Consider the following 13,052-nt stretch of genomic DNA (forward strand, 5'->3'; position numbering starts at 1 on the left):
AAAAAACTTGAAGGTTAGTATGAGATTCTCATCACAAGACAGAAAAACATTTTAGCACTGTATAAATGAAATATCATGCCTTTTTTATTTGTAATCTTTGTTGTTACTAGCTTTAAAGGAGCGAAGAACTGTGAAAAAGATGTGTTTGCAGAAGTGTACTACAGCTTCTGTCTGCACTTCGTACGTTTTTATGATGTTGGATCTATAAATTACCTGTTATAAATGTTACTAGTGAACGGTCGCCTTTAGAAATGGTTCTGGTGGTACATGTACCTTGTCCAACTGTTGCATACAAACTTCCTTTTCTTCTGGATTTTGACCCTTGCTAAATGCTGCTGAAATGTTAGATCGCAAAAACTATTTTGAGCTACAAGATAAACTCCGAATTCTCGTTTGCACTTCTCTGTATCCGAAGTCTTCAAGTCCCAAAAAGACAGATCCCAGTGGTTGTAAATCAAAATAGTTTAACCAGACATTAACACATTCTGAAACATAACTTCTGACACTTAATGGTTGCACCTAAGTTCTTTTTTTAATGTAAATGCGATCTATTTGTTTTTGGTCCATCTTGTCATCGTTGGTGACTCTCTTACGCTGAGCTGTCCATGACACTGTAAACTCAGAATGCAGAAACATACATATAGCCTTATACAGCAAGTGAACACCATGCTTCACTTGACAGCTTGCTGCTGTCCTTGTCGTCATGATGCATGTACCCTCGGTACAAACACAGACAGGGACACACAGTATCTACATCTTCCTTATACACTACATAACAAATATCCGGGCACACAGTATCTACATCTTTCTTATATGCTACATAACAAATATCCGCTATCACAATCATCATTAGCTGCTTTGAATACCCATAGGGAGGCCAGGGTATTTCATAAAACACCTTGTTGCAGTACATATATCTGCAGTCAAGCTAAAGATGTCATGCATAACTGCTTATTCATGTGCATCAATATTTTCATTTCCTCTACAGGTACATATTTCATATCACTAGTGCCTATTACTCCAGCTAATGTTTAACATTATTTGATGAAATATGCTTCATTCATTGTAAGTGTCATGTGTCATATTTAAACATTATACCATGTCACAGCTTTTTTTTACCACACATATGCATTAATTTTTTAAAAACTAAAGAATTCTCTCTGTAGGTACGTACTGCTTGTTTCTTTAGTCTATTATCTCAATAAAGAGACTGATTTGCTTTAATGTATGTAACATTTAAGTCTTTTAAATATCAATTCCCTTGTACATATTACAATTAAGTTCGCGTTTTTCAGAGGAGTCATGTGTTGACTGTACATACCTTCTTCTACGTATACATCAAAATGTCAAATGTTTCTGCATTAATATGCACAGAGATACAAAAGGACCCTTCATACAGTAATTAGGAAAAACCTCAGTCTTAACTAGTTGGGAACACTTTCCTTGATGTGATCAGTTGTCACTATACCAATTTAAATCATTTCATAAAAAATTTGCTCTACCCTTATTTTAATCATGTGAGAATGCCCCAAACAAATTCCCTACAAATATGTAATACAGCCCATTCCTTTCATAAAAGTACCTGAACCAAGACAGATCAGTCTCTGTCAGTGGATTAATCTATCTGTCTCCCATTTCTACCTTCTCATAACACAAATAAACTTCACTTCATGTTACAAACCAATTGCACAGCAGTTACCAGCATATTTTCTACTTCTCTCCTTACATCGGATCAAAGAGACTCCTTCATTTAATACTTGACTGTAACCACATGTCAACCTGTGTTGCTCCTAAGCTTACATTTTACATTTACTTGTACTCTAATTACTCCGATTAAAGCAAATCCAATTGCTTATAATATTCTGTACACGAACTCCCAGGCCTACCTATTTACTTAAAACTTTGAATCTGCTTTCTCATTACCTACCAAAGTTAAGCCAAACATTGTTTGTTATTTCTTATACTCAGAGCAGTCACAGTCAGCCCCCATAATTTTTTAAAAAAAGGGAAAGCGTCTCTATTGGGAGTTAATAAGGAAGAAATTACTTTTTCTCACTTTTCACTATTTTATGCATTTAATTAATTATTAATGAGCTGTGAGATAATATTAGCTTGTGCTCTTAACTAGTCTATATTCTCAGAAAAAATTGTATCAGGACTTATGCCAATCTTCTGATATTCATATTCTTACATACTTACATTGTATGTCAATAATATCCAGTTTTCAGGTTGTTGTGGTCTTCAGTACAGAGACTCGTTTGATGAGCTCTCTATGCTACTCCATCCTGTTCAAGCTTCTTCATCTCCCAGTACCTACTACAATCTACATCCTTCTGAATCTGCTTAGTGTATTCATCTCTTGGTCTCCCTCTATGATTTTTACCCTCCATGCTGTCCTCCAGTACTAAATTGGTGATCCCTTGGTGCCTCAAAACATGTCCTTCTTCTAGTCAAGTTGTGCCACGAACTTCTCTTCTCCCCAATTCTATTTAGTACCTCCTCATTAGTTACATGATCTACCCATCTAACCTTCAGCATTCTTCTGTAGCACCACATTTCAAAAGCTTCTATTCTCTTCTTGTCCAAACTATTTATCATCCATCTTTCACTTCCATACATGGCTACACTCCATAGAGATGTTAACAATTTTTTTCAGATTATAAATCCGATTTCCCCTTGGTACACTCTGTCTTATAGAAATCGATCTTGTTTTGTTATTGCCATGCATCTGCTGCTCAAACAAATAATGTTTCATTCATCCTTCACTTGCATTTAGTGTGTCATCTTCAATGCTCCTATTGCTTCACACATAGCTATCTCCTGTGAGAATTTTTGAAGCATATTTTCTTAACATGCCAATAATTCATGGACACTCACCAGTCTATCATGTTCCATTTCTGTGTGCCTATTTAGTGTGCATGCAATCCAGCATGAGGCAAACCGTTACTGTAGCTTTCTTAACTGCTACTAGTGGTTCGTCATAAACAAACTACACTCCTGGAAATGGAAAAAAGAACACATTGACACCGGTGTGTCAGACCCACCATACTTGCTCCGGACACTGCGAGAGGGCTGTACAAGCAATGATCACACGCACGGCACAGCGGACACACCAGGAACCGCGGTGTTGGCCGTCGAATGGCGCTAGCTGCGCAGCATTTGTGCACCGCCGCCGTCAGTGTCAGCCAGTTTGCCGTGGCATACGGAGCTCCATCGCAGTCTTTAACACTGGTAGCATGCCGCGACAGTGTGGACGTGAACCGTATGTGCAGTTGACGGACTTTGAGCGAGGGCGTATAGTGGGCATGCGGGAGGCCGGGTGGACGTACCGCCTAATTGCTCAACACGTGGGGCGTGAGGTCTCCACAGTACATCGATGTTGTCGCCAGTGGTCGGCGGAAGGTGCACGTGCCCGTCGACCTGGGACCGGACCGCAGCGACGCACGGATGCACGCCAAGACCGAAGGATCCTACGCAGTGCCGTAGGGGACCGCACCGCCACTTTCCAGCAAATTAGGGACACTGTTGCTCCTGGGGTATCGGCGAGGACCATTCGCAACCGTCTCCATGAAGCTGGGCTACTATCCCGCACACCGTTAGGCCGTCTTCCGCTCACGCCCCAACATCGTGCAGCCCGCCTCCAGTGGTGTCGCGACAGGCGTGAATGGAGGGACGAATGGAGACGTGTCGTCTTCAGCGATGAGAGTCGCTTCTGCCTTGGTGCCAATGATGGTCGTATGCGTGTTTGGCGCCGTGCAGGTGAGCGCCACAATCAGGACTGCATACGACCGAGGCACACAGGGCCAACACCCGGCATCATGGTGTGGGGAGCGATCTCCTACACTGGCCGTACACCACTGGTGATCGTCGAGGGGACACTGAATAGTGCACGGTACATCCAAACCGTCATCGAACCCATCGTTCTACCATTCCTAGACCGGCAAGGGAACTTGCTGTTCCAACAGGACAATGCACGTCCGCATGTATCCCGTGCCACACAACGTGCTCTAGAAGGTGTAAGTCAACTACCCTGGCCAGCAAGATCTCCGGATCTGTCCCCCATTGAGCATGTTTGAGACTGGATGAAGCGTCGTCTCACGCGGTCTGCACGTCCAGCACGAACGCTGGTCCAACTGAGGCGCCAGGTGGAAATGGCATGGCAAGCCGTTCCACAGGACTACATCCAGCATCTCTACGATCGTCTCCATGGGAGAACAGCAGCCTGCATTGCTGCGAAAGGTGGATATACACTGTACTAGTGCCGACATTGTGCATGCTCTGTTGCCTGTGTCTATGTGCCTGTGGTTCTGTCAGTGTGATCATGTGATGTATCTGACCCCAGGAATGTGTCAATAAAGTTTCCCCTTCCTGGGACAATGAATTCACGGTGTTCTTATTTCAATTCCCAGGAGTGTATGTTCTATTACTTGCTCGTCTATCATTTTCTTATTTCTTCTTTCTTCAAAATTATAGGAACTGTGTAGAATCTACAATAGAATAGTTCTTTGTTTTTTTACATTTAAACTGTGTAGATAATCAGCTATGACACCCAGTTTGTCAGATAAAACTGTTTCATGTGTGTACAAAATTTGATATAAGTTCTTCTTTTGTGAATGTGTTAACAGATCAAACTCATATACCTTTTGGTGTAGATTATCAAGAGCCGATTGCTGTAAATGTTTCATACATCTGTCGTCTAATGTTTTGGCACTAGCCACTAAATGTAAACTCCAAAATCACTTTCTACTTAAGCAACAAGTCAACACCAAATCGTATTTGAATATTTGCATTAAGCATTACAAGTAATATCTATATAAAGGAGAATGGTCCTAAGTTTATAGTTGACCTGGTTTCCTGTCTAATTAATTTATTTTTGGTTCCAGTAACTCCTACTATATATACACCTGTAACTGGTAAAACAGGAAATTATTCCTTCTTTTTTCATATAGTTACCAACTTTTCTGAGATAAAGGAAACATCGCTATCTGAATCAGTATAAATTTCTACTTTCTTGTTCTCTGTTTCTTCACTTGCTATAGATTTTGACTTAATCTCCTCTATTTTCTTATCCTCTTTTAACAACCATTCTCTTGCAGATGGTTTATGACTATATGCAACCAACATATTGTATCTATATACAGGCCTAATACTGATCATTTACATCCTGGATTCTGGCCCATGATCCAGGATGATCTTCATTTTCTTTAATTGTAATGCAATAATTATTTTGAACTACGACTGTACTGGAATTATTTATGTCTGCATTTTTAAAATTTGTGATAATGTTAGACTGATTATGAGGCATGGAAAATTGTGAATGTAAATTGTTTCCATCATTGATATTTGTCATGTTTCTATTGGAAAATGGCTTATTTTTATTTCCATTAACCCACTCACTACCTTGTAAACTCTACCTCCTTTCTTTATTCAGTGTATCTAATTTTTCTTTGAAAAATCACTCACATTTGTCTACCCTCTACACCATAAATCTTTCATCATGTAGTGTGGTAGCTGTCTTATTAATAGCTTGACTAAATGCTCTTCATCAATTGGATCATCTAAATATTTAGATTTTGTGAAGTGCATTCGATCTACTTCTTGCAAGTACACCAAACGAATGTAATGTTTAGGGCCTGATAGTTAAGGCATTAGTTTTTTCCTGCATGCTGAGAGACCAATACTCTCATTGAAAACTTTCCTTCTGAATGGGCGTTACCCAATTCAGCTAAATTTCCTGTTAAATGATCTAATGCAAAATCTATTTTCTTGAGGCCATCGCACATGCTTGATAATGATGACGAAAATGCTCCTAATAAGTATATTGGAGACACTCCACCATCCAGCTTGAATTTGGGAAACTGTTTGGACAAATTTAAAGCCCTCCCAGTTTGCAAATTTTCCAAAAATTCCTTACATAATCCTATATTGCCAGTAATTTCTTTACTATATAGTGCTTGTTTAGTTTCTCCTAACACACCTCATAACTTTTTAAATTCCTGTCAATCATTTAGAGTGTTTTCCACAGACGCGATCTTACTACTGCTTGATTCAACAGTGTCCTGTGCTTTCTGTTCAATGAACACTTGCAATATTTCTTTCAAACAGCTTAAGGTAGATTCTGGACTTAACATCCTATGTTGCTCTAATGATTCTACTCTCTCATCTTGTTCGAAATTTTCTATTTTCCATTAACGAATTAATTTTACATTTTTTGTCCTGTACTGTGGATGATGACATAAATTCGATCTTAATAGTCTCTTCTACTTTCTTGGTAACGTTTTCCTCTAACTTTCTCTTACTTTCGTTCAGCTTACTGTTAATAGTATGCTCAACATTTTATTTATACATTCCATCTTGCTATTAATGGTTACCTCCACCTTATTATTAATGTTCTCCTCCATTAATGGCAATCTTCTATTATTTTCTACTTGTTTACTGTTAATAGTTTCCTCAAGTAATGTTCTATTCTCCATTATTTTTTTTTATTTTCGTCCATTAATTTTGAAAATAATGTTGTTGTATCAACTTTCATTGCTCGGTCTCGTCTTGCGATTTGAGAGAGGCATAACTTTCAGTTCAGTACAATAGTTCATTGCTTCGTAGCTAACTAAGAAATCAACCCTCAATATTGTTTCACTATGTTTGGTTAGTTACATGGAACAGTTAAGATTTGAAGTAAAAAAGAAATTATATTTCTCAATTTCTGACAAGTGTCTTTTTTAAAAAATTAGCTGTTTGTCGTCTGTAAAATGCCACTGCATTGTTGACGCGATGTCGATATCAGCTTACCTGTGGGTGGCTGCCAATGCAACCATTCTTGACCCGCTAAAGGTGCTACACATAGTCTTGGAGTGTTCACAGCTACTTGACGAGTGCTCATACATTGTCCACTGGCTGCAAACTTGTCAGTTATCTTCATCGCCAACTCCACGCAAATCTCTTATATCACAACCTCAGTCCGTTTTGCTTTGTACTTTCGGTGCAAGCACGTTTTGGTATTATGTTGCTGAGTGTTCGGAATTCTAATAATACATTATTACTGTTGTGTAGAATATATTTATTCACAAGCTCAAATAATGTTTATCGACACAGTCTTGATAATATAGTCGTCGAAAAGTTGAGACAAACTTATGGATTCACCTCTTGAAGCTCTGTCGTTGATTTATTGTAAGTTTACAGGGCAAACAGAATAATTATTCTTAATATCTCGTCGAAATTCATGGAATTTTTATTGTATTTTATTCAGTAAATGGTGATCTTCTCAGCATTACTGCTTTGTTACACTTGTTGGGTTCAACTAAACTGGTGGGTGTCCGACCTTTGCTTAACGTGATTCAAAAGAATAAAGACCTTCAGTACAGCAACAATAACTTTATTGCAAGCGCGTATCTGACGACGCCTGGCATGCATGGACTGATCGGAGTTACAAAATTTGCTTCCGGCCTCTACAGAAGGATCCTTAATCCTCGGAAAACTTCCGTAGTTATTCGAGAGAAAACAGAATCGTCCACACAAGCCAGTAGGCACGGAACTACTCATTAACTCAAAAAACAAGGAATAATAATAATAAATAACAGAAAGTATATAAAAGCTAGAAAACACAGCGCCTCTAGAGGCTGGGCGCGGAACTACACTGACGTCGTGTACAGTAATTACGACCGCACAGCACTGCACTCACAAACGCGCACACCACACACACACACACACACACACACAGACACACACACACCGGCGAGCTTGAATTAGCGCGCGGCAGCTTGGTATATCGCCAAGAGCTCACGGTCATATATGCTCCATTTTCTCTGTGCAGGCGAAAGCTTGTGGGAATAATACGCCAGTGGCTGTCATGTGTTGTCCGACCATTGCTGTAACGCGGCTCCGATCGCCGTCTGGCTCGCGTCTACGACAATTGCTAATGGCACGTCGAGCCGTGGGTGTGCGAGAAGCGCCGCGTCGGCCATGCTCTTCTTTGTTGCCTCGAACACCGAACACATGTCCTCTGTCCACTGTATCAGAGACTTGATATTTACTTTATGGCCTGATAATGCCGCCGTCAAAGGTTCCTGCAGCTCCGCAGCGTGGGGAAGGTGTCGTCGATAAAAATTGAGCATCCCCAAAAAACGACATAATTCTTTGATCGTAGTTGGTCGGGGTAGCTGCAAGATAGCGTCCACCTTTTCGGACAGAGGAAGAGAGCCTTCAGCAGAAATCTTATGGCCAAGAAATGTAACCTCTGACTGCCCAAAAACACACTTGTCCACGTTCAAGACGACACCGTAATGCTCCAATCGCTCGAAAATCTCTCGCAGATGTTGTCGGTGTTGTTCGTGGTCAGCAGAGAAAGCTAACACATCGTCCAGGTAGGCGAAACAAAACGGCAGCCCCTGGAGAACCGAGTCTATAAACCTTTGCCAGGTCTGAGCGGCATTGCGTAAACCGAAAGTCATAAATTTGCTTTCAAATAAACCGAAAGGCGTTATTATTGCAGTCTTTGGAATGTCGTCATTGGCCACCGGAATCTGTGTATACGCTTTAGCGCAGTCCAGAACACTGAACACCGTGGCACCATGTGAAGCGTGATGATAATCCCTCAGTAACGGTACGGGATATCTGTCCGGCACTGTTCGCGCGTTAGGCGCATGGTAGTCACCGCACGGGCGCCAAGCTTCACACTTCTTCTGAACAAGATGTAATGCAGAGGACCACGGGCTCTTAGATGGCCTCATTATGCCCTCGCGAATCGTGGCGTCAAATTCTGCCTTCGCTATCTTCAATCGGTCCGGAGCGAGACGCCCAGGTCGGTATGCTACTGGGGGACCATCAGTCGTTTGAATGTGATGCACCGTGTCATGTGGTATGAACCTGGGAGCGCCGGGCGGCCTGGTCAAGTTCAGTGTACTCACCCTCTGTAGCATGGACCAACTTGGCACTGTGCGTTGCGGTGTTGCGACGGAAACCCGTGACTGCTAAGCCAGTGACGCTGTCTACCAAGCGACGTCCGGCAGGCAGGCAGGTGGCGGTGCGCCAGGAGGTCAGCCCCGACGACCGCCTCCGTGACGTCAGCCACTGTAAAGTTCCACTCGTACGGGTGACGTAGGACGAGATTAAGCTCCATCCTTTGTGTGCCGTATGTTGCGATGGAAGAATTGTTGGCAGCCGTAAGACAGAAGGCAGTTGGCGGCCGGCAACGATGTATGGCTGTTCGTGGTACGATACTCAGGTCCGACACAGTGTCAAATAAAAACTTTACGCCGGAGCACCTATCGGTAACGAACATGCGCTCGGAGGATAACTGGCAGTCGGTTGCGCTTATTGTAGACCGCCGGTGGTGTTTGGGTACGAGCATGGCGATGTGCACTTCCTTGCCTGATCGCCGAATCGTCGGTGGTACCAGCACAACGGTACCTCGCCTTGCGGAGTGGTAGTACCGCCAAAAGATCTGCTTCTCGAGCGCCGCCGTCTGTATCGGCTTCTTCTATTGTCGTGGTCGTCACGTGGCCAGCAGCGCACTGACCTGGGCGCACAAAAGCTCAACCTTGGCCGCGAGTGAATCACGGTCGGCCCGTGCTACAGACGCGGTACTGTTTGTACTCTTGTCCAACGCCGCGTCTGCGCTGACCTGAGCCGATGGTATCGCGTCCCGAATCCGGTCTGCTAGATGCGCCACGTCATCCAGCGGGATGTCCGTTTGTGAGGCGATTATGGCTTTTATTTGCGGCGGCAACCTACTGCTACACAGCGTTCTGAGCAGACTGTCTGGCACAGTAACCGTGTCAACTTTGCTGCGTAGATGTCTCAGGTATTGAGAAGGCTTCCTGTCGCCAAATTCTTCCTATGTCAGAACCTGACGTATCCGGTCCTCTTGTGACGCAGCCACCCGTCGGATCAACACTGATTTTAGCCTGGCATAAGCTCCAGTCTCGGGCGGTGCTTTGATTACGTCCTGCACCTCGGCTGCATAACGTTGGTCGAGCTGGCACACAATCAGCGCAAATTTAGTTGCTTCGGCCGTTATTCCAGCGCAGCCAAAACTTGCCTCTGCCTGCCTGAACCAGAGTACCAGGTTGTCGGGCCAGAACGGCGGCAAACGGACTGCAATCCTGGAGACGGCCTGCTGTTCGGTCATTATGTGCTCGTTACTTACGTAGCTCACGCCTGCTTCTTTTTAATCACGTCGGTTTCTGCTTGAATCACGTCGGGGTCACCACTTGTCGGGTTCAGCTAAACTCGTGGGTGTCCGACCTTTGCTTAACGTGATTCAGAAGAATAAAGATCTTCAGTTCAGCAACAGTAACTTTATTGCAAGCGCGTATCTGACGACGCCCGGCATGCATGGACTGATCGGAGTTACAAAATTTGCTTCCGGCCTCTACAGAAGGATCCTTAATCCTCGGAAAACTTCCGCGGTTATTCGAGAGAAAATAGTACTCGTCCACACAAGCCAGTAGGCACGGAACTACTCATTAACTCAAAAAACAAGGAATAATAATAATAAATAACAGAACGTATATAAAAGCTAGAAAACACAGCGCCTCTAGAGGCTGGGCGCGGAACTACACTGATGTCGTGTACAGTAATTACGATCGCACAGGACTGCACTGACACACGCGCACACACCACACACACACACACACACACCGGCGAGCTTGAATTAGCGCGCGGCAGTGTCGCTACACACTAATTGGTCGCCACATGTGGTGAAAAAGATGTGTTTCCTGTGGTGTACTGCAACTGCTGTCTGCACTTCGTATGTTTTCGCCATTTTAGATCTGTCAATTATCTGTTATAAAGCTTGCTGAAGAAGGATCGCAGTTAAAAATTTTTCTGGTGATTCAGCTCCTTTGTTCCATTGCCATGTACGAACTTCCTTTTCTTCTGGACTGTGATCCTTGCTGGGTGATGCTGAAATGTTAAGTCACAATGACTATTTCTAACTAATAAATAATCTCTGAACTACCATTTGCACTTGTTTGTATTTCAGGTCTTCAAGTCTGAAAATGACAGATCCCAATGACTGTAACTCAAAATAGTTTACCCAAACACTAATATATTCCGATACACATCGTCCGACCCTCAGGCCACACATCAAAGTACTTTTTTAACATAAAAGCGATTAATTTGTTTTGGGTCCCTGTTGGAGCCCTCTTACTTCAAGTAGTTGTTGTGCCAAAGCATACATTTAGCCTTTAGAGCAAGTCAATGCCATCCATCACATGACAGCTTGCTGCTGCACTTGTTGTTATGGCGAACACTCCCTCTGTAAAAACACAGACTGGGGCACAGGGTATCTACTTCTGTCTTATACACTACTTAAGATCGACTTCAGCTGGTACGAATACACATCGTCAACCAAGTATTCAGTAAAACGCCTTGTTACACTAAATTTTACTTTCGCTCATGTCTTGTTAAACAGGGTCAGATAGAGTTGCAATGAGTCAAGAAGGTAAAAATTAACAACAGAAATGCAGTACAATCACCCTAAATAGCATAAAAACATCGAATGAGTTATTCCTGCATGTCCTCATATATAAATAATAATAACAATAATAACAGTTATAGTAATAATAATACCAATAATAATGACAGTTTTGCAGCAGAATCAAATAATTTGACATCGATAGTTTCACTTGGGACTCGTGATCTGTTGGAAACGGGAGGTTACTCCGACTGTGGGTTTAATCTCTCAAGTGACTTTTCTGCACATGTAGAGAAGTATCGATAAATAAGAAACAACTCTCCGAAAAATTAGAAGGTGGAACTCAAATGGTTCAAATGGCTCTGAGCACTATGGGACTCAATTGCTGAGGTCATTAGTCCCCTAGAACTTAGAACTAGTTAAACCTAACTAACCTAAGGACATCACACACATCCATGCCCGAGGCAGGATTCGAACCTGCGACCGTAGCGGTCACGCGGTTACAGACTGCAGTGCCTAGAACCGCACGGCCACTGCGGCCGGCAAATTGTGGAACAAAACAGCAAGATTTATGTAACAGATGTGGTATTAAATTACACAGCGTATTTATTTATGAAGTTTATTAGGTTTCTTGCCATGACATAGACTACTCATATCCACAAAAAAACGAGTCAATATCTGTGCTTTCGAGCGAACAAAATCAGAAAGGGAACATATCCCCCTATCTCAAGGTCTTAGAGGCTAATATGGAAGTGCATGAGATGAATAAGTTAAACACATTGTAACTTTTCTATTATGCACGACAGTGAGCCAGTAGAGTTTTCCATGCCCCTACTGGCTGGCTCATGTGGAGATGGGTGTATGAATGTATAGGTTTTCACTACCTGTTGAGCCAGCTTAAATTCAATGTCATGTAACTTATTTGAATGTTGTACCAACTGACATGACAATTAGTATAAGTTTCCAGTGCCTCTGGGAATAGTGCTTTAGTTCTGTATGTATTAAGGGGTCTGCTCACGTTCATTATTTATTGACAGTACTAGTTTTTCAAACCTCACATCATCATCGACAATACTGACAAAAATTGCCAGCTGACAAGGTTAAAACGTTACAAGATTAAAATGTCAAACATCCAAAAGAAACCATGTTCTGTAGTTGTATTAGCTACTGCCTGCAAGCAACAGAAAACAACGAAAAAGGGGAAATGGGTGCGAGATGGTTGAAAATGAGAAGCGACTGGTTAGATGTTAATTTACTGCATGAAAGCAGAACCACAGACTCGAAAGATTTTATAAATTACTTGCCGATGATGCCTGCATTATGCAAGTCCTTAATGTTAAGAGATAAACCAGAGAAGCAAAATACCTTAATGAGAGAGTCACTCGCAGTCGGCGAGAGATTATGAGAAACTTTGAGATTTCTTGTGGCATGCAGGTCATCAGAATGCTCGACGTTTAATGCTGTAATATCAGCAAACACAATTAGCAAAATTCTATGGAAACCTATGAAGCAATTTTATCAGCTAGGCAGGGATATATCCAGGCAATTAATGTAATTTTTTACGTTTTATATTCATTTGGTGAAGCTGATATACATTTCACGGGCCTCCTGCTAGTCATTGCAGATATATGACGTC

Source organism: Schistocerca nitens, chromosome 8, assembly GCF_023898315.1.
Source record: "Schistocerca nitens isolate TAMUIC-IGC-003100 chromosome 8, iqSchNite1.1, whole genome shotgun sequence".
NCBI classification, from domain to species: domain Eukaryota; kingdom Metazoa; phylum Arthropoda; class Insecta; order Orthoptera; family Acrididae; genus Schistocerca; species Schistocerca nitens.